We start from the raw sequence: 20664 nt of genomic DNA on the forward strand, positions 1-20664 counted from the left end.
GGTCAAGATTATAAAAACTTGGAACTTTCCTCATAGTTCACAAATGAACATACTCCTTGCTGTAACAACTTCCAAAAAAAAAACCCAAACCAACAAACCAGTTCTAAAAAACATTTACCAGGTTAAAGATTCAAATCTATCACACTTTATAGAAACTTCTATGAATATTTTCCCTATTGAGGTCAAAATCATTGAATTTACTTGTTCCCAAATTCCACACCACTACCAGTTTGTCAAAACTTACATGCCTGCATCCACTTGAAAGCATGCTACTAAAAACAGCACATCATTTTCGCATTTTCTTGCTCTCCCAGTGTGGCTATCTCAACATTAGTTCTCTTACACTCTCTTGCATTTGATGCAAAATAAATTCTCTTGCAGTTGATACAAGCATTTATATGAGACTGCATACAAGCACTGATATGTTTACCTTCTGTGATTATCCCAGGTTTTCTACATTTCTCTCACTCCCCTTTCACATCTCTATAAAAGCTCAGCAAAACTGTAAATTAAGCCTCAGGTTTTATGAAAACAAAAAGTAAGTCTTTCTGCTCAGGGGTCAAGGTCTTCTGCCTACAGCTTTCCCTGTTCCTTCACTATCCATCACCATACTCTCTTCTCCTTTTCCCTTTTATTTACCAATTTATGACGTCTTCCACTTTCCTGCTTTTTTTTCTCCTGATCAAATACCTCTCTACAAACACACTTTGTATTTTCCCCCTTATGCTCTCTTGGTTTCCTTTTCATCTGCCTGCATTCTGCAACCCATGAGATGAGCAGCCTGACATGCTGCTGCTACCTGGATGTAACTTCCGGAATAAACAAGATCTTCTTACAAAGAACAACCCAGAAACACAGAAGAGCAATTATTCAGTTGGAAAGGGAGCTTCCTATTACTCTTATCAAAGCCACAAAGGAAAAGAAATCTAAGAATTTCAAGGAAAAGTAATTCTGATCCTCCCAGAAACCATGGTTTGCAGCCAAGGTTGAAGAAGATTCTAGGAATATCATTTTAATACTAGGAGTTCTGACTTGAAAGCACTGTGAAGAAGAAAGAATGTTTTCCTGGTACTTTCTGCATCTTATTTGGCTATAGAGAATAAAAAAATCATGAAATATATAGTGCTGGTAAAGATTGTTTTCCATTTCAAGATAATTTTTCCATTAAGTTGAATTTAACATGCAATTCATTAAGTAATCAGCATTTTTAAATGGCAAAATGCATTGTCTTTTATCATCCTCTTTATCTTCTATCAAACAGCACAACACATTACCAGAAACAAAAAATGCCCTTTTTGGTTTTTTTTAACCACTACAGATTATTTTTCTACAAATCTTTTGAGGTACAGCAATGCAAATTCAGTCATCAAAACAGGCCCAGCAACATGAAGCTGAACTCAGCTTACAAAACACTGCCCCTAAACAAGAGAAATGTTCCTTCAGGCCTAGAAAATTGTCTGCTCAGAGAGTTGTAACAACCTGGTACAGGCTTACAGCCTGCTTGCAGGGCTGAAAAGAAAAGAAAACCGATTTCCACATCTTGCAGTCAAGTTGCAACTATTTACGATTCCTGTGTTATAAAAGGCTATTATGCAAAAGCAGTAAACCAACAGAGGACTTAAAGTCTTTCTGGAAAAAAAGCAAGAACTACCTAAAAGCACTGCCTCTTGGATAAGCTGTTATTCTTCTGACAGAAGCTGAAAGGCCAGCAAAACCCAATCTCGGCAGCTGCCGAAGCCAGACCAGGCATTTTGAACCATCTTGGGAGAGGCAGCTACCCACTGACAGTCAGTGACCACAGCTCCCTTCCTGTGCTGAACCCCACAAAGCACTACGTGTCTGTTTTCCACATCCCATCTCTCACATCAACCCCAGCAACAGCAGCCATCAAACACATCCCTCTTTCTCAAATTGCCTGGACACAAATCAGAGGGTATGGGCTGTGGCAAAGTCCACTAGGGCAGGTTACCCAGTGTGAGGTGGCTAGCAGAAGAAAAGTGCTGCTGAGAGAGGCTGGCTCCCCCCCCTCCCTTTGAGGAACAGCATAAGCCTTGTGGACTTGCAGGCAGAAGAAAGCACTGACTGCTCGCTGTACCTGCAACTCAATCACTCCCAGCTACTCCAGGTAAAAGAATTAGGCAAATCCAATTATCCCACAGGCTACCTGTGGGACCATATGACTCCAGGCCTCCACTGCTGGCATACAGAAGCAGTATGGATGAAACTACACAACACACAAATAAGATTTCTGTCTCTGGTTGATCTCAAATGTCTTAATTTATTGTACAACTTGAAGACAAATGCCTTTTTGAATATGGAAAAAAATTCTCACAAATCTGTCACTAGAAACCATGTTACAGAACAAAGAGATCACAAATATCTGAAACTAGTAACTCATCACCAAAGGGCATTCTCCATCAAAAGGTAACCTCCATCCTAAAGAAAATAATATATTCATACTGCTTTAATGTTACCAGTAGTTCCTTCGAGCATTTTAAAAGTATCATGAAAACCAATCATAATATGAAAGTTTTACCCATTTGGGAATGGAATATTCAAAGATTAAGAGAGATTTAAACACAGAAAAGCAACATCTGCTATTAAAGAGAAAGGAAAATGAGATCCAGAATTTCAGTTACTGCAATCTGCACAAAAATTTTCTCCATTGCTAGCAGTCTGCTCTATGACTCATCACAGCATTACAAAGGACAGGTTTAAAGTGGCTACTTCTTCCAGCAGTTACCCTGCACTCCAAAATTAGCTTTTAAGAAAAAGTCACCGTCTCACAGACAGTCCGAATCAAAGATCTTTCACTGCAGATGTTCCTGCCAGTTAAATAAATGTGGAATGTTTTCCTACAGATTTTCATAGTTCAAAGATCATGTTTTCTTTTTTCATTACTAAAGGGCTGTTGAGTTTGCAAACTGTAACTCCCATCCTGTAAACACCTAAATGCTACGATACACCTTGAAAATCTCAGGGGTTTCACTTTCTCAGGATTACAAACCAAAGGTGTGTGCCTATAAACACATGTATACATACACATGCGCATATCTATACAGATGAATTTAAACCTAATTTTTGGTTAGGCAAAGGGAAGTCAGAAGTAGATTTTGCATATAACTTAATTTGGTACATAACTGTGCTGAAGTTTAAGTAGTTTAAGACAACCACCAGAAGGCCACAATGAGGTTCACCATGTACAATGCGAGAACTTAGCTTCTAATGCCACAGTAACTGTATTCAAATATAGACATAAAAAGAAATGAACAGTAGAACAATTCAGCTTCAGATCTGGGGTGAAACTCAGACAAGATTTTAAATCTCAAAACAATATCTTAAAAAGCATTACTGAAACCAAAACCACTGAAATAGCTTCAGTATGGATTTTTTAGTAGGATAAGAATAAAGTTCAGATGAGTGTAGAGGAGAACTACTAGAATGACTGAAGGACTGCAGAAAATGCCTTCAAATGATAGTCTGAGTTCAAACCATTTAGCTATGAGAAAGGTAAACTAGGAGGTGCCTGCAGTTCACTTGCTCCTTCACAGGGGAAGAATAAGTACTAAAAGCCCTCTCTAATCTAGCACACAACATAACAAAACCAGTGGAAAATGAAAGCAGAAAGATCTTAATTATGAACTCTGTGTGTGCGGGTGGGCGTGTGTGTGTGTGTGTGTGTGTGTGTGCGCGCAAGGGAGGATAATTAGTCACTGAAGCTCAACACAACAAGGCACATGCACTCAACTTTTTGCGATGTTTTCCCCTTCAAGAAGGTTGCTTCAGCCAAACATCTTTAGGCTTTAGTCCAGCATGAGTATTTAGGCTCAATTTAATAATAACTACATGCAAGTTACTGTCTTATGATTCATATGCAGGTCAGATCAGATGATCCCAGTGGGCTCTAGCCTAAGTTCTATAAAATCTTCAGAAATAGCAATATTTAAATTATTAAGCACGAAACCTCAGCAAATTCCAGCGGCACATCTGTAAACTTTCTAAAACTGCACCAAACTCTGCTGCAATTCTTCAGAACAAGCTGTATTTTCAGACTTGTGGTCAGAATATGTTAGGCAGGATAAAACCAGAAAGGATGAGGCTAAATGTTTCATGGCAAAATTTTAACAGAGAAAAACAACTGTTTCTCCAACTCACGAGTCTACTGAGATAGAAACAGACACCACGAGAGGATGAGGGATGGGTGCTGTAGCAACTAATTTCTGAGCAACATGCATCAAAGCTTCTGCTGTGACACAAACAGGAAAACCAACACAGTTGCTGCTTTTGTAACAGTGCACGTGGGCTGCAGCACAGGGAGCAGGTCTGAAAATGTGTTTATGAGAAAAATGTTATTTCCTTCCTTCTGAACAATGAAAGTTGGGTAAGTTTGCACCGCCAAAGCTCTGATGCCGATTCACTAACGGACTAAAGTCTGAACTAAGTAAACTCTTATTTTAGGCATCTCTGAAATAATCTGGTGGAATTACTTTCCTTCCTTCCCTGCACCCCTGGGACCATAGGCTATCTATCACTGCCACTGCGTAACCACCACTATCATTAAGGAAAGAGATAGCTTCACTTGTGTTTCATTATTTAAAGGGTGGCTACAAAGAAGATGGAGACTCCCTTCTTACAAGGAGTCACATGGAAAAGACAAGGGGTAACAGGTACAAGTTATTCCTGGGCAGATTTTGATCGAACACAAGAAGAAAATTGTTTATACTGAGAACAATCAGCCACTGGAATAATCTTCTCAGGGACATGGTGGATTCCCCAATGTTTGACACTTAAGATTCAGCTGGAGAGGGCGCTGGGGCATCTAGTCTAGGTTACGCTTCGCCTAGAAAGGTTGGACCAGATGATCCTTGAGGTCTCTTCCAACCTGGTATTCTATGATTCTGTGATCAGTTTAATGAGGTATCACATAGAATCATAGAATGGTTAGGGTTGGAAAGGACCTTAAGATCATCAAGTTCCAACCCCCCTGCCGTGGGTAGGGACACCTTACGCTAAATCATATCACCCAAGGCCTCGTCCAACCTGGTCTTGAACACTGCCAGGGATGGAACATTCACAACCTCCCTGGGCAACCCATTCCAGTGCCTCACCACCCGAACAGGAAAGAATTCTCTTCTTATATCCAACCGAAACTTCCCCTGTTTTAAGTTTTAACCCGTTACCCCTTGTCCTGTCACTACAGTCTCTAATGAAGAGTCCCTCTCCAGCATCCCTATAGGCCCCCTTCAGATACTGGAAGGCTGCTATGAGGTCTCCACGCAGCCTTCTCTTCTCCAGGCTGAACAGCCCCAGCTTTCTCTTCATATGGGAGATGCTCCAGTCCCCTGATCATCCTCGTGGACCTCCACTGGACTTGTTCCAACAGTTCCATGTCCTTTTTATGTTGAGGACACCAGAACTGCACACAATACTCCAGGTGAGGTCTCACAAGAGCAGAGTAGAGGGGCAGGATCACTTCCTTCGACCTGCTGGTCACACTCCTTTTGATGCAGCCCAGGATACGGTTGGCTTTCTGGGCTGCGAGCGCACACTGCCAGCTCATGTTCATTTTCTCATTGACCAACACCCCCAAGTCCTTCTCTGCAGGGCTGCTCTGAATCTCTTCTCTGCCCAACCTGTAGCTGTGCCTGGGATTGCTCTGACCCAGGTGTAGGACCTTGCACTTGTTATGGTTAAACCTCATGAGGCTGGCATCAGCCCACCTCACAAGTGTGGTGAGGTCCCTCTGGATGGCATTCCTTTCCTCCAGCGTTATCAACCGAACCACACAGCTTGGTGTCATCAGCAAACTTGCTGAGGGCACACTCAATCCCACTGTCCGTGTCAGCGACAAAGATGCTGAACAAGACCGGTCCCAACACCGATCCCTGAGGGACACCACTCGTTACTGGTCTCCAGCCGGACATTGAGCCATCGACCACAACTCTTTGCATGGGGCCATCCAGCCAGTTCTTTATCCACCGAGTGGTCCATCCATCAAATTGATGTCGCTCCAATTTAGAGACAAGGATGTCATGTGGGACAGTGTCGAACACTTTACACAAGTCCATGTAGATGACATCAACTGCTTTACCCCTGTCCATCACGTGCCTTTTTAGTCATTTAAAGGGAATTCACGTAAGAACAGACTTGTCCAGGGCATGCCACAGGGGAAACTGCAACTGACCAGGCACTACACAAATCACTTAACTGCTTTATCATTTTTTCTCCACCCACAGCTTGACATTACAGAGCGACTGCCTGGTATGGCCTGGTGGGTGTAAGACAACAAAAACACCACATAGGTGCTTATCAAGGAATTAAAAGAATTCAAGCAACAAGCAGTGATTAAGCCCTACACCCTTCCATGAAGCATGTTGAAAGGTAAGAGAAAACAATTGCCTGGAAAGCAGAAGGAAAGGGAAGCACAGGTGACCCAAGGGAACGGAAGGGCTTTCAGGGAGATGCTAAAGAGCAGGGCTTTGAGTAGGCTCTGATGCAGCTGCAGAATAGCACAGCTGTGCCTCCTTCTCCTAGGCCACCTCCATGGTACCAGTAGGACCTGAAATGTTACTTCTCCTGCTGGCAGAAAGAATGAAGTTAATTGCTCCAGCTTCCAGTGTACCTCACGCCTTTCCACTTCCCTTTTACTCTGGTGAGTTGCTCCCCTCTATTAACAGCAATTAGCCATTTCAATGTACAGTAACAAAATTTTTCCCTTAAACACTATTATGTTGTGATAATTTCCTCAGGAGCTGGTAAGAGTTAAATGGACACCTCAGCTAAGAGAATCTCCCTCATCTGTCTCTAGTTAAATGAAGAAAAAAACCAAAGATTAAAAGAACAGAGAGCAAAGAAACAAGACTGAAGAAAGCAATCTCTCACAATTATTATCCATTTTCTTAGACTTTATTTTACATGATCATAATTTATGCAAAGGAGCCATGATACAATCCTACATTTGGAAAACCATAACACTAAATCTAGTACTAAAGTTTCCATTTGAGACTTCTGTACATTAATGTCCCTAAAACATGGGATGTGCCAAGCACTGGGACTAAAATAATTCACTGGGATGAATAAATAAATAAGGCACTGGGATACTTTCTGTTCAGAAGTTTTTATAGCTTTCAAGCCAAAATAAAGACTGAATTGTATAGGCTGACTCCACTGAGTAATAACTGCGTCTGCTTTTACACTAAAGCTTCCAAGATGCGAGATCCACTACCAGAAGTTTCAGATTATGCCATTTAAACATCACACAATCACAGCATGAAGATTTATCAGTGTCAGACCACAAGATGTTTCTGTACCTTTTTACAGTAATTCATGTCTAGTGCGAGCAGCAGCTAACCTACCCCTAATGAAAATGTCTCTCAGCTGTGTTACTGCCTGCTGTATTCTTGTAAGAATGAATGTTAATGATAATGTTCCAGTAAACTTTAACAGTGATTATGAAAAGAAACGAAAGTTGGAAATTGGAAGGTTTTCAAGAGGCAATTGGCTGGAAGGGTAAACTCGTTCAGGTTTGGCTAGGTCGCTGGAAAAACTTGGATGTGATCTTTGCTACCCTGGAGCTACAGTATTCTCTGAGTACCATTCCAAGCAAAGGACAGGCATGACATTTCTCAGCAAGCTCCAATTACATGGTGACTCCATTCCAGGCTCTGCTCTGATCATGGCCTTTGAGGGAGACAGAGACAGTTCATCAATAAAAGGAGCCCTCTGTGGCAAATAATGCTTGTTTCTGTACGGTTTTTCCTGACCAGTCAGACAAGTTACAACACGAAGCAGTTCTCATGGACACAGCTGTATTTATTTTCTCTTCTAGAAGGAAAAAATCACATCTATAACTCTTTTCAGAACAAGGTTTGTATCCAGGAATTTTAGTTCTGTATCATTTCTCAAGATTTGTATTCCCTTTCACAGGAGTCTTTCCCAACTAACTAGAAACATCTCGAGAGCAAATTAAATCATTTGACATTACGTGACATGTAAGCCTCTTTAACATCCCCTTAAGTTTAGAAAAGATACCAATTAATAAACCTTTTCCATCTCAAATACATCTCACAAATGTCTTTCAGGTGTTTCAGTACTGCATTTATTCATTTTTGCTTTAACTGAAACCAAGATGAAGTTTAAAAGTTTTAGTGATATAAAAGATAACAGAAGTTAAGAAAACAAAAAAAATGCATCACCTATCCACTCACACCACCACATCGCTTCTGACTCCTTGGCATCAAGTAGGATGCAGGTTTTAGCCCAGCAGATTGAGGTGGCCAGCAGAAGACCAAGCAGACACTGCAGCCTCCCTCCCTCAGAGGGGAGGCTCGTCTGGATGAACACAGTGTCAGGGAAACAAAGCTGAAGCCAAGTGCAGCTGGCCTAAAGCTGCTTACCAAAAGGCAAGGAAATGCATGTGATGTTTCAGTTCTGCTGCTGGAATATAAAGATGGGGCAAGGCTTGCCATCATATTTTCAGAAGCATGGTCTGCTCTGAATATTGTAAGTAATAGAAACAATAATATGAAATCATTCCCACAAAATGGTTTTTTTTTCAGTAATCATACGTGATATGGCTGCCCTCAAGAAATGCAAGATAAAGATGGGAACTACAGTGCATACATAAAAAGCGTGTATCTTGCTTTGCACTTCTACACTTTGCTGTGCATCCCCCATCATTGCTCATTTTCTCACTAATGACCTTTCCATTTTGTTACTAAACACCACTCTTTGGCACTTGAGAACACGGTACTCAAGTTTCCCAGTTCCACCTTCTCTCCTAATAGCCTTCCTCCATTCAATGACACCGAGCCAGCCAACACACGCTAGCTGTGATCGTATCGGCATGCATCCCTTTAGAAACACCTCTCCATTCCAAGTGCATTTCTACATAAGGCAGCAGAATGTTCCCCCCTGGACTGCCTCATCATCTCTTTCCAGTGGGGCTTATGAACACCCTACTACTGCCTCCTTTTGTCAATGTGCGCCACTTAAGGCATGTGTAGCAACAAAAGGAACAAAGCCACTGTCCTATTAACCTCAAAATGAAATTCTGCATTTCTCTAATGCCTCAGTGACACTGAGCACCACAAATGCTTTTTCCCTAATGCATTTTTACTTCACCTATACACCCCTTTAAAATTAATTTACTCTGCCCTATTAGATCTGAAGGTAGATACAATGGAATATAAACAGCTGTGAAAGAGTTTAAAATAAAATTATTAATAACTAAATAAAATCTTATTTTTCTTCCCATAAATATATAAAAAATACATTATGATTCACTTACAACTCATTACGATAATCATTTAGTATGATGCATGTAACATCTTTTAGAGATTTATAAACACAGTACCATTACAGACATAAACAAATGACACCAGCTGTTGCCATACCACATTATTTTGCTTGTCACTTCAAAACAATCAAACAGTACTACTATGCTCTCCACCAAAGAGGCATCAAGCCATCAATGCCCCAGATGAAGCCTGCTGTGATCTCGGGCACACCTGCCACAGATTTAACCCAGAGGTTAGCAGCTGGCAGGGAATTACCTATCACTAAGTCAAACACACACTAGTCAGCAGAAGTGTTGGGTTAACCTCCAGCAAAGTTAACCAGTTTTACTGGAAGACACAGATCAATACCAAGTCAGCAGCATAATCATCATCATTTCACAGCTGAGTTGACATTATAAATCTGAATCTTCGATTGAAGCATTACCTGCAGCTTTGCACCAAGGTGCATGCATTTCCTCATTCCTCAAAACACAAGCATTATTGCCATGTGGATCGGTATGCAATGGAATGACCTTAAGGATCTTATGTTCTGCAAAGCACAGCACAAGAGCTTGAGCTGGAGCTCAATTCTTCATCTATAAAAAAGTAACTTCATAATGGTGACTGAAGTTATGAGGAGCCCTTATATCAACACAGCAGAGCAGGACAGGCGTACCCTTCCTCATTCCCTTGCAGAAATGACTTTAATAAATGCCAGTGAAAATGGCATTTTTCCAGGATCTCTTATTTTTCCTTTTGCTTCCTTACAGATCTGCGTGACCTAAAGTAGGCAGGTAATTTGTGAAATATAAACAGAAAAAACCCCTATCCTGCTTTCTCAGAAAATCTTGTGTATTATAGAACACTTGTAAGGATACATCTGTAACTTCAAGGGCTTTTTTTAATATACAAAACCACAATTTGCAATCATTTTTGAGGAACACCACAGGATACTTGGTAAACTACAATGATAGGCTTTCAATTTTTCCCCTGCAGATTTGCATTCACATGGCAACCAAATTACCATGCTACCAAGACACAGTGTTAAATCAGGACTAAATGCAGCTTGCCACCTAAAACTGAAAAGCAACTGACATTAAATTAAAAGCCTCTCTCATCACTGCACTCTCACATTTGTGAATGTATGCAAAAGCCCATAAACACATCCAGTTAAAATGCATGTGCATGCATATACACATAACTGAGCCACTGAACACTTCCACTACTGAGTTGTAGAGCTGTCCCTAAGCCCAGGAGGCTCAGCCTCCTTATAGTCATACGGCACAACACATCCAATAGCTAGCAAACCATATACCCACTTCAGAGGCAGCCATGTAATTCTTGCCCATACTCCAGACAGCATAGCTTTTAAAACCCCATTACCTTGCAGGTCTTTCATCTGGCATCAAAAAAACCCCTTAACTCACACTCATATATCCTATATACCAGGCAAAGAAAAAGGAGCAATAAAGGATAAAAGGATACATTAAACTCTGAAGAAACCAATTGCAGATCTTTAATTGCCAGTTATTCTCAGTCTTTGATTGAGTTCCTTAACTGACACTTGTTCTCAGAGTCAGCTCAGACTCATTAAGTGCTGATCTTGGAGAAGCACCTTCTAGCATCTGAGTATGCTGCAAAATTGTCACTACAGGAGACACCATTTCCAGAGTGATAAAAAGCAGGATACTGGTATCTTATTTGCTGTGAATTTATAATGATCTAAAATACTGTCATCCATCTTCATTGTCATTTACTGTATTAATCTGAATATGTGATTAGCTCTAAAAAGCCACAGAAAAGTCTGAAATTTACTTCTGAATCAAAATCATACACAAACTCATCCCAAAGATGGACTTATTCCCAAAATTACATTGGCTCAGTGCCCAGGATAAGTAACATTCAGTCCCAGAGCAGTAATTAGTTTCAGATCCAGTATCTTGCAACACTCTAGCTCTTAATGTGTGCTCTGGGCAACTGAAAAAGGGATAAAAGCAACTTCCTATTTATTTTCCCAATCATGTATACACAGCAACCACATGTAATACTGAAATCTTGAGGCTAACCTGATCAGCCACAAGTCATGCAGACATTCTAAATCCAGGCAGATATCAAATGAAACCCAGAAAAGGAATACCTGCACTATTGGTAAGAACGGGGAAGGTCGAAAGGTGTCACAGAGAACACGTGCAAGGTTACATTATGTAGAGTACAGCCAAAAAAGTTAAAGGGGGTGCTGGTAATTCCATTACAGATGAGGAACTGAGGGAAAGGAATAAAGTCAAGGCATTATAAAAATTACAGTGCCATTTTGCACTTACTCCATAGCTCTCCAGATCAGACTCCAAGCCTCACTCAAGACAGGCAGAAAAAGAAGAGCATATACTTAGGGGTCACAATGGCATTATGTGGTGGTTATTTATTAAGCAGCAGTATCTTATTTCCAGATTATGGGAGTTGTTCCACGTACCAAGGCTATTGGAAAGCTACATGTAAATGTCAGACCATATGTAACGTAACATTTTTGGACAAACACTTCATATTATTGCCTGGAAAATGCTAATTTAACTAGCCACATTCAATTCTTTGAGCATTTACTTCACATTAAATATCTCAACACAATACTGTTTTCAGAGTTGCTATGACAAAAGATAATCAGAAAAAACAATGGATTAAACCAGAAAAGATAATACCTAAGGCAGCATGCTAATCAGGATGATTTCATCTAGTCTCCTTCAAGACAATGTACTGAAGGAATCTACTGACAGGGAAGAATAACCACATCACAAGCAATTTGTACTCTTGTCAGCAATGCATTTAATCACACCATAGATTAAATGTTTAAGCAATTGCTAAGCAGACATGGAATTTTCCAATCTGAAGGCCCAGGTCAAATCTGCTAACAAAAAGAATTAAATACCATGAGTCATTTCACTCAGGACCACATCTCCTCACTTCAAATCTCACCAGAGATTTTTTCATTAAAACACAACAGATAGTTGACACTGCAGCACAAGTTTTACTGGCAAGTGGTGTAGGCATAGAAGTAGATATCCAATCAAACCCTAACTGCCCTTTCAAAGCAGGAAAAACCCCACCTGAAGCCAAACAACAATTTCATACATTCAGGAATCACCACATAAGATGAACATGTGGTATCTACCTGAAGGTCCTACTCTTACGAAGAACCTATTTTTAACAATAGTGATATTTAAAGTACATACATACACAGAGGGAAAGTTGAGCAGGCTTTCTGTAGTGGGACACTATGTCTCTCAGATTTTCTGAATCACAGAATCATAAATTGTAGAATGGTTTGGGTTGGAAAGGACCTTAAGCTCATCTGCCAAGGGCAGGGGGGCCACTTTCCACTAAACCAGGTTGCTCAAACCACTGTACAACCTGGCCTTGAACACTGCTAGCGATGGGGCAGCCACAGCTTCTCTGGGCAACCTGTGCCAGCACCTCACCACCCTCACAGTGAAGAACTTCCTCCTTCATACCTTATCCAAATCTCCCCTCTATCAGTTTAAAGCCATTCCTCCTTGTTTTATCACTACATACCCTTGTAAAAAGCCCTTCTTCAGACTTCTTGTAAGCCACCTTTAGCTTTGGGAAGTCTGCTGTAAGGTCCCCCCAGAGCTGCCTTTTTTTCAGGCTGAACAACCCCAACTCTCTCAGCCTGAAGTCCCTTAAAGGAATAATAAACATTTACATAAGAGGGATCTGAAAGATATAACCTACCTGGCCTTCCAAAAGTTTTAACAAGGTCACCTGCTTCTGAAACTAAGCAGATACTCAGTGCTCAGAAAGGCCAGACACAAGCTGCTTAAAATATGGATAACGAAGCACAGGATGAAATTACCACTTTTCAACAACTGTTCTCTGCTGGTTTTCAACACATTCAAAACCATAAGGTTAATTTAATAAGAAGGCAAAGTCTGCAGATGACAGGACTTCACAGCAAACTACCATCAGCTATGAAGAATGTCCTAGTTACTGGTCAATAAAATGGCAGATGTAGATAAATGCAAAAAACCTGGGGGACCTAGGAAAAAAAATAATCTAAATTAATCTTCAAAATTATGAGCTTTGAATATTCCTACTCAGGAAATATGTCGTAGAAACTGGGAACAAATGCAACTAGCACAGACAGACTCAAACCACACAAGAGGAGGTGGCCCTTCTGCAACATTAACACTGAGGAACTACTTTTTACCCAACACTGAAGTTTCCACAGCTTCAAAGAGTTCAAAAGGGATTAGACAGGTTCCCGGAAGACAAACTCATGAAGAATTGCAAACTACATAGTAACAGCTCAGGAAGTTCCCAATGTGCAATTGTGGGGCAACCAGGCATTCTGAAGAAGTATTTATGTTTCTCTGCTTCATACTCTGGCATCAGCTCCTGCAGGAGACAAGACAGAGGGCTGGTAAAACCAACACTATTCATATCTGTTACATTGTAATCTGATTAATTAGAAAAATGAACAGTTTAAATTAAACCAAATAAATCCTTTATATTGAGACCTACTGAAATATCTGAATTAACTAAACCCAAAGCAGAGAATTTACTAGATCAGTATGCTTTCTAAGCAAGAAGAAAGCCTGTCATTGCCTAGCAGTTTAACATTAACTAACTTTCCTCCACTGCTATAGTTTTGTCAACTTTCTAGCATCACATTTATTGCAGCATATGGACTTTCATCCTCAGAGAGCACGGACCAGACATGCATTTGTCTTTGTGGTACATGATGTTCTGGCAAGCAGTGGGAAAGGAAGGTACTGCATGCCTTGCGCACTGACCACAGGAACCAGGGTACAGACGAGTCAGAATTGAAATGAGTCCAAACCAAATTTTCAGTAAGGGCCCAATTATTCATCTCCTACCAGCCATGCTACCCCTCCAGTTAACTCTCAGGTCAGGGGACTGCCATGTTGCAGTTTTTCTGGTTGAAATAATGGTCACGTCCCATCTAATACTATATACGTGTCACTCCACTGCAAATAGCCTAAGGATCTGGACCAATCCAGGAAGAACTGGTCATTAACCTTCTTCTTCCTACTTGTATATAACTAGACTGAAGCCATATATTAAGAACCATGCATCTTTGATTTGTAAAACAATGACTAGAGTTACTAGCTCTGAAGGAACTGTACTTTTGGGTAGAGAGGAACAGAAGCTTTAGGTTTTGGGTTTGGTGTTTTGAGTTGTGGTCTTCCACATGCCTCTGAAAATGGATTAAATACAGAAGATTTTGCAGACCCTTACTATCTGTGAAAGGAGCGCAAGAGGCATTTCAGCTATTATCTGGGTTGCTTTGCTTACTGTGGTCCCCACATTTTTCAGTGGCCAGCTGCTTTAGGTATATGGAACAGCATAAGAAACAGAGCATGAAATAAAGCAAAGAAGATGAACATAAAGTCAGAAATGGGAAGAAAATGAGGTACTATACTTGACAGGCAATACTGTATAATGAACAGGGAAAAGAAAGACCGCACTACAAACTATATCTAAATATTTAAAATGCTAAAGCATACTCGGAAAAAGGCAGGAGACAACCAGACCATGGGATGGAAAAGATATGGCTCATAAGTTAAAGTCTAATAGCTTTTGCTGAACGCTTCTGATATTTATTAAACACGCTATTCAACACACAGCTTGTAACACATTTATACAACAAAGCGAGGTTTTGAATAAGCCCTGGCTGTAAGAAGGGACTGGATCCCGACTCCCCCAAAGTGCCCAAGCCAGGCTGCTTGCTACACCTGAAGTGCACCACTGCCCAGGGAGAGCCAGAGAAACTTTCAACACTTCAGTAAATGCAGATCAAAAGTGCCACTGCTTTTTATACACCCCAAGACTTTGGTGGGATTGGGTTTTGTCAGTATTTTTCAAAATACCACAAGTTCACATTTCTAAAAATTAACAGGTTTTGGATGGAGAGAAATGTTCAATTGTAGCATTTTCATTGCATCACACACTTTACAAATCATGACCATTGCCAGCTAGACAGACAAATAACAAATGGAATATAACAAAGCAAATAAAAATGGTGATGTTTAAATGTTCCCTCATTGCCTTACAGATCTTCAAAAATGTGTGAAGGTACCATTTTGTTTCATGATTTCAAGACCCAACTGGCCTCTGACCACCTGCCAAAAGGGAACAGTCTCTTTGCCTGAGCCTCATTCACATCCCAGTTGTGCAGAAAAATCATTTGACTGACCAGTTGCACCTACTGCTGCTGATCAGTTTGGAGCCAATCTGTATTTCATTCCCACTACCCCCTGCACAAACTCCTGCTACTTTTGCTGTAATAATGCTGCAGAATTTGGCAGCTCATAGCCTCCTTTTATATAAGGGGAAGAATTAATTTCACTTTGCTGTTTGTACTTTGTCCTAGAGACATGGAACACACAGAGGATTTGATTATATAATCTGCAGATATGTGGGAGGGATTTGGAGGCTTGCCTGAAAACCTGCCACTTCTTACACATTTGAAAGCTCAACAACATCTTTTTCCGAAGTACACATCCATGTAGCTGAAATCCCAATTGAGTTCCTCTGCTCTTGTATCACCAAAGTCATTACCAAAAACCCAAAAGCCACACAGGCAAGAGGGTAAATTAAAAAAAAAATAAAAATAAAAGCACACAGGAGGTCTATTCAATAACTTGGGCTTCCTCCTGTTGTAAATGAGGAAAGCTCCAAAGAAACTGGTGAATTTACACCCATTTATACTATCTGATAACTTCAGTGGTTTCAGTCCAAATACCAGCGGATCAGTCACTGTAAAATACAGCTACCAGAACTGACATTGACATCACTGTTGTTGGCAGCTTTTTCTGAGAACCTGTGGACTGGCTGAACCTTAGCCTTTTTTCAATAAGCACTCAGGCACGTAACACATCAGCAGTTCCAGTGACAGCAGTGTCACTTCCCATTTCTTTTGTCTATCATTTTTCAATGTGCCTTGGTCTTAAGGCAACTGGAAGTCTCCCAGGTATCGATGAAGTCATTTTGTCTTCATTACCAGCAATAGGCTAAGATTTTCAAAAATACCACAGAAAAGAAGTTTTAAAATTCACTTTGCAATGTTAAGGAAAGTTCCAATTATTCTATTTGAAGCCTTGCAGAACTGCAAAATGGTGCAGAAGACAGACAAGGTTTAAGTTGACATATTTTTACAGCACAAGCAAGTCCTAGCAAGGTGAAGCTAGCTGAAAGGTATCAGCCTTTGAAAAAACATTAGCATCAGTTTTGTTTTCTCTTTTTCAACCTTCAAAACTTGATGCTGTCTCCAATCTGCCTGACTTCAGAAGCAGTAAATGATTTGTCCTCAATACAATAATATCTTTACACTGAAAATCAGTTTATGAGTGCTTTTAATTTTGATGGGTTTATCTTACATTTCTTCTTTGAGAAATACAGACGAAACTCCCATAAATGGACACTAATTTGCTCCCATGTAAGTGGAAAACAGCTAATCTATTCCTGGAGTCTTTTTAAGATCTTAGTCACTTTTACCAATGCTGACAAGAGATGCCCAAAATTAGTTTATAATCAACTTTCATATCAACCTTTTATATTAACCAAATATGGAAACATATTCTGCAAATACACAGCACTCCATTTCTTCAAAATACCAATATGACTGAATAAACAGAAGCAATTTTTGAGACACCCATCTCAAAGGTTTGCCACGGGCCGCAGGCCTTGGCTTTGGGAACATACGTTGCATTCCTTCGCACCCATAAGCCATGAGCTACTGGTATTTCTGGCGTTGTCTTTTCTTCAGCATGTTAAGGAGATAAGGAGAAGGTTGGCATTACAGCTGAGGCAAAAGGTTGGGACTCCTGAGATTCAGGTTAAGTATTCGAGTGCCACAAGCTTACTGTGGAATTGCATGAATCATTCTCCTAGATTCTTAACCTTGGTGTATTGACTCACTGACACTTTTAAACCTTTTGGAAGGATGATTGTTTCTTGCTGTAAGTATGCCACTCAGCACCTCATGGCTCATACAGCAGTCTGTCAGAGACTGTCTGCACTAAAGCAACACGAATTAATTTCAAATCAGTAGCTATGTGTGATTCAGGGGAAGAATTTACACAGAGCTTATGAAAACTTTCACATTTTAAAGAAGCTGCTACTAAGAAAGCTGCAGTCTCTTGGAGCGCCTTAGTCTATCCTTTCTGAAGAGGACCCTAGCAGGTGCTCACTAAATTAAGACAACTGAAAGATCTGTTCTTAAACCAAGTATTTGAAAGATTAATAACAACGGCTGAAAAAAAAGCTACTTTTCTTAGCTAAGAAAATGAGTCAGGGGACTGGAATATACCAAAGAAGGCAGGCGGACAGTGCTGACACAGGCAGGCTTTGGACAGGTTGGCAGGGAGAAGAGTTGAACATGGGTGCTCTTGCAAAAGAGACATGGATCTTGCTCTTGAGCCCAGACTGTTCCAGAAGAGGAAACAGCAGAGTGCATATGATTTGCCTAATCTTTGTGTATTTTATACTACTAAGTAACTAGCAATGATGTCCTAAAATTCCTCATAGGGTAACACATAACACAAACCTGTACATGCAGTGAATACCTCAGAAAGCAATACGGACTGACATCTGCAACACTCTAGTGTTTAAGCCCCAAATACCTTGGAAGTTAGCACAGATCTGAGAGCCTTGGCAGTCGAGACGTAAAGCTCCATTTTGTTACAGGGTAACAATAAGCCTAAAACCAGGAAATCTTTCTGATGTGCCAAGAAGGAAACAATACCATGGCCTCCAGAGACACGGAATGCATAGCAGATGCCCCAGCACTGCTGAGACCCTGAGATTGAGAGCAGGCTGAGAAGTGTTCAAGTAAATTGGTGTCAGAAAGTTCTGCTGAAATGTTTTTTTTTTTTTCCCCAAGCAATTTTTTCTCATTATTTTTAACTGTCATGAGAAAATCTTTCTCTATGCACTCCCTCCCACTTCTCATCACTAGAAAAATTTCATATCCATTCTGTAATAAATTAGGATGTCTCCAACTGTCATACAGTAACGCATATATAATCAAGTGGAAAATTGTTCCTTTCAATCCACCACAGAAAGCAATAAGCAATAGAAAAAATAAAGGCGTTATTAGCAAAGAACACGAGCTTGCAAAGTATCTTTATTTACCTCCCTTTCTCTTACTAAATCAATTTTTATTATTGGATTTCTGCAAGGAAAAAAGAATCAACACCACCAACAGCGTTTTTAAAGCCAACTTCATACTTCCTGGAATTCAAGTTTTTGCCAGCTATGTATAACCTTTGTAGTACTATAAATTCCACAATTTACAGACAGATGATTGATTGCATATTAATTTTCCCGAAGACGCATGCTTTGCTGTCAAACAAAACTCTCTAAGGAAGTTTTAAAAAATTACAAATGAACACATCAACAAATGAAATGCAGAAGCCTTAAGACAGCTAATACTGTTGATTCACATAAATGACACTTAGCATTAATCCAAGCTGCACTAGTCTTCACTGTACTCACAAAATCTAACCCACATTCTCCATTTACTTCATTTGTGACTTTCTCATTTCAACACTTTGATTGTCTTCTATTCATAAAGGAGAGAACTCAACTGTAAAGACATACAAAATGACAAACCTCTGCACAGAGAACTCCATTCTACCACAGCCAGTGACCTCAAGCCCTTATTATTTGTAGACAGATGAAGGTTCATACAGTTTATTTGTAAATGCCCTTGATTAAATCGAAATTAAAAGAGAAGTCTATATTGACATTATTATTTGATTTCTCTCAGGCCAGAAGCAGAGCTTGAAGAAATATCCTGCTATGGAATACTCTCTTTCTAGTTCACTCCAACAGCTCTGCATATACTTACATTCTCAACACCACTGGTGCAGTCTGGTGTCCCCACAGCTGCTATCCTCCATCTAAAGAGTCTGCTCTATTCTCTTGAGAAGATTATTAGTCTTTTAATTAAGACATTTGTATGCACATATTATTTTGGGAAGTAGAAATACTATCATACTGCTGGAAAAAAAACAGCTCCTCTGCTCTCAGTAGTGTAAAACTGAACATTGTGACATATTTGGGATAAGTGACCCTTCCAACAGGACTTCATTACTACCTGGTCTTCAGTAAACCAAGCAAAAAATTGGAAAAGGATGATCTTATCCAAGCCATCAAAAGCATCCCCTTCTGCAACCAATATGGTAATTACCCCATGTCCAATTACAACTAAGTTTGGCTAATTAGTAGCAGCCTGTGGTCATCCATTACTTGCTACCCTACTGCTTCTTCCAAACACTTACTCTACTATTCTCCCCCCTTACACATGTCCCATTCCATCCAAGCATTTGCTCTAGTACATCCTTTTACAATAGTTTCCAAAGCTGCCTGGCTTTGAATGTTTTTTCTGATCACATCTCACTCACTAGCTAATAAAACATTTGGAGAATGTCTCTCTAAATACTGTCTAGACCATGATGGGCTAGAAAATCTTGGCCAGAAGATTCCATTCTCTGTATTAAAAAGTGGAATATGTGCACTTTGCAAGTCCCCATGCATCAACTTCAGACATAATTGTGTAAGGGAAAACCCTCAGAAAAATAAACCAGCAAACAGTTACAAGTTGGTAGAAAATACATTTTCAAGATAGTCAGAGGGTGCCCAAAACCAGCAGATGACTGTAGGTTACACTGCATCCTGGAAGTTTCTCCAGGAATTTCTATTCAGCTGCAGTGGGGAAGCACTCATGGCTCCACAAAAGGGATGCTTGCATGATGGGAGGCTCCAGCACAGGCTATCACAAAGACCTCCTGTAGAGAACACACTTGAAAAAAAAGGTCCATGATCCTACCACAAATTCAGTGTGAGGTGCAAATGAGAATAGGAGAGAGAGTAACAGAAAGGAAAAAAGTCTAAGCCAAACAAAACCTGCTCCGATCCAGTACTAGATAGAAGTCTAGAAACACAGCTGTTAATACAGCTCTAAATCCAGGGACTAGTGCTTGGTGAGAACAAATTTCATAATTCCATTTCCAAGAATCTGGGAATAATATTATCCTACAGTCTCCTCTGACTGCCAAAGGCATGTTCCACAGTAAAATCCTGCATTGCTGCTCACAGTCAAAGCTTGGGCAGAAATCTATGCAAGATGAACGGCAGTAAAGGTCAAAGGAAGGTATTTAAATTAAAATTTCCCTTTCTTAAAAACTGACCATTATGTAACTTGTGAGTTTTGTCTGTCCTAGGCTAAGGCCTCAGGGTGCTTGCTAAAGTTTTCCCTTACATTTTCAACCAATGCTTTAAAAAGGTTCAATTAATGTAAGCTGCTGGCCAAACATTCAACCAGTTTGTGTCAGTAATGGCTTCTTCT

General features: G+C 40.2%; 1 protein-coding gene across 2 annotated transcripts in view; it reads right to left on the reverse strand.

Annotated features, from left to right (window-relative positions):
* The window catches only part of CCNY (cyclin Y), a 121950-nt gene that overhangs the window by 49372 nt on the left and 51914 nt on the right, over nt 1–20664 (reverse strand). The gene's annotated exons all lie outside the window — the stretch shown is intronic.

This window comes from Pezoporus wallicus, unplaced genomic scaffold (assembly GCF_028554395.1).
Source record: "Pezoporus wallicus isolate ANWC-B61680 ecotype Strahan unplaced genomic scaffold, APGP_CSIRO_Pwel_v1 contig_7866, whole genome shotgun sequence".
NCBI classification, from domain to species: Eukaryota; Metazoa; Chordata; class Aves; order Psittaciformes; family Psittacidae; genus Pezoporus; species Pezoporus wallicus.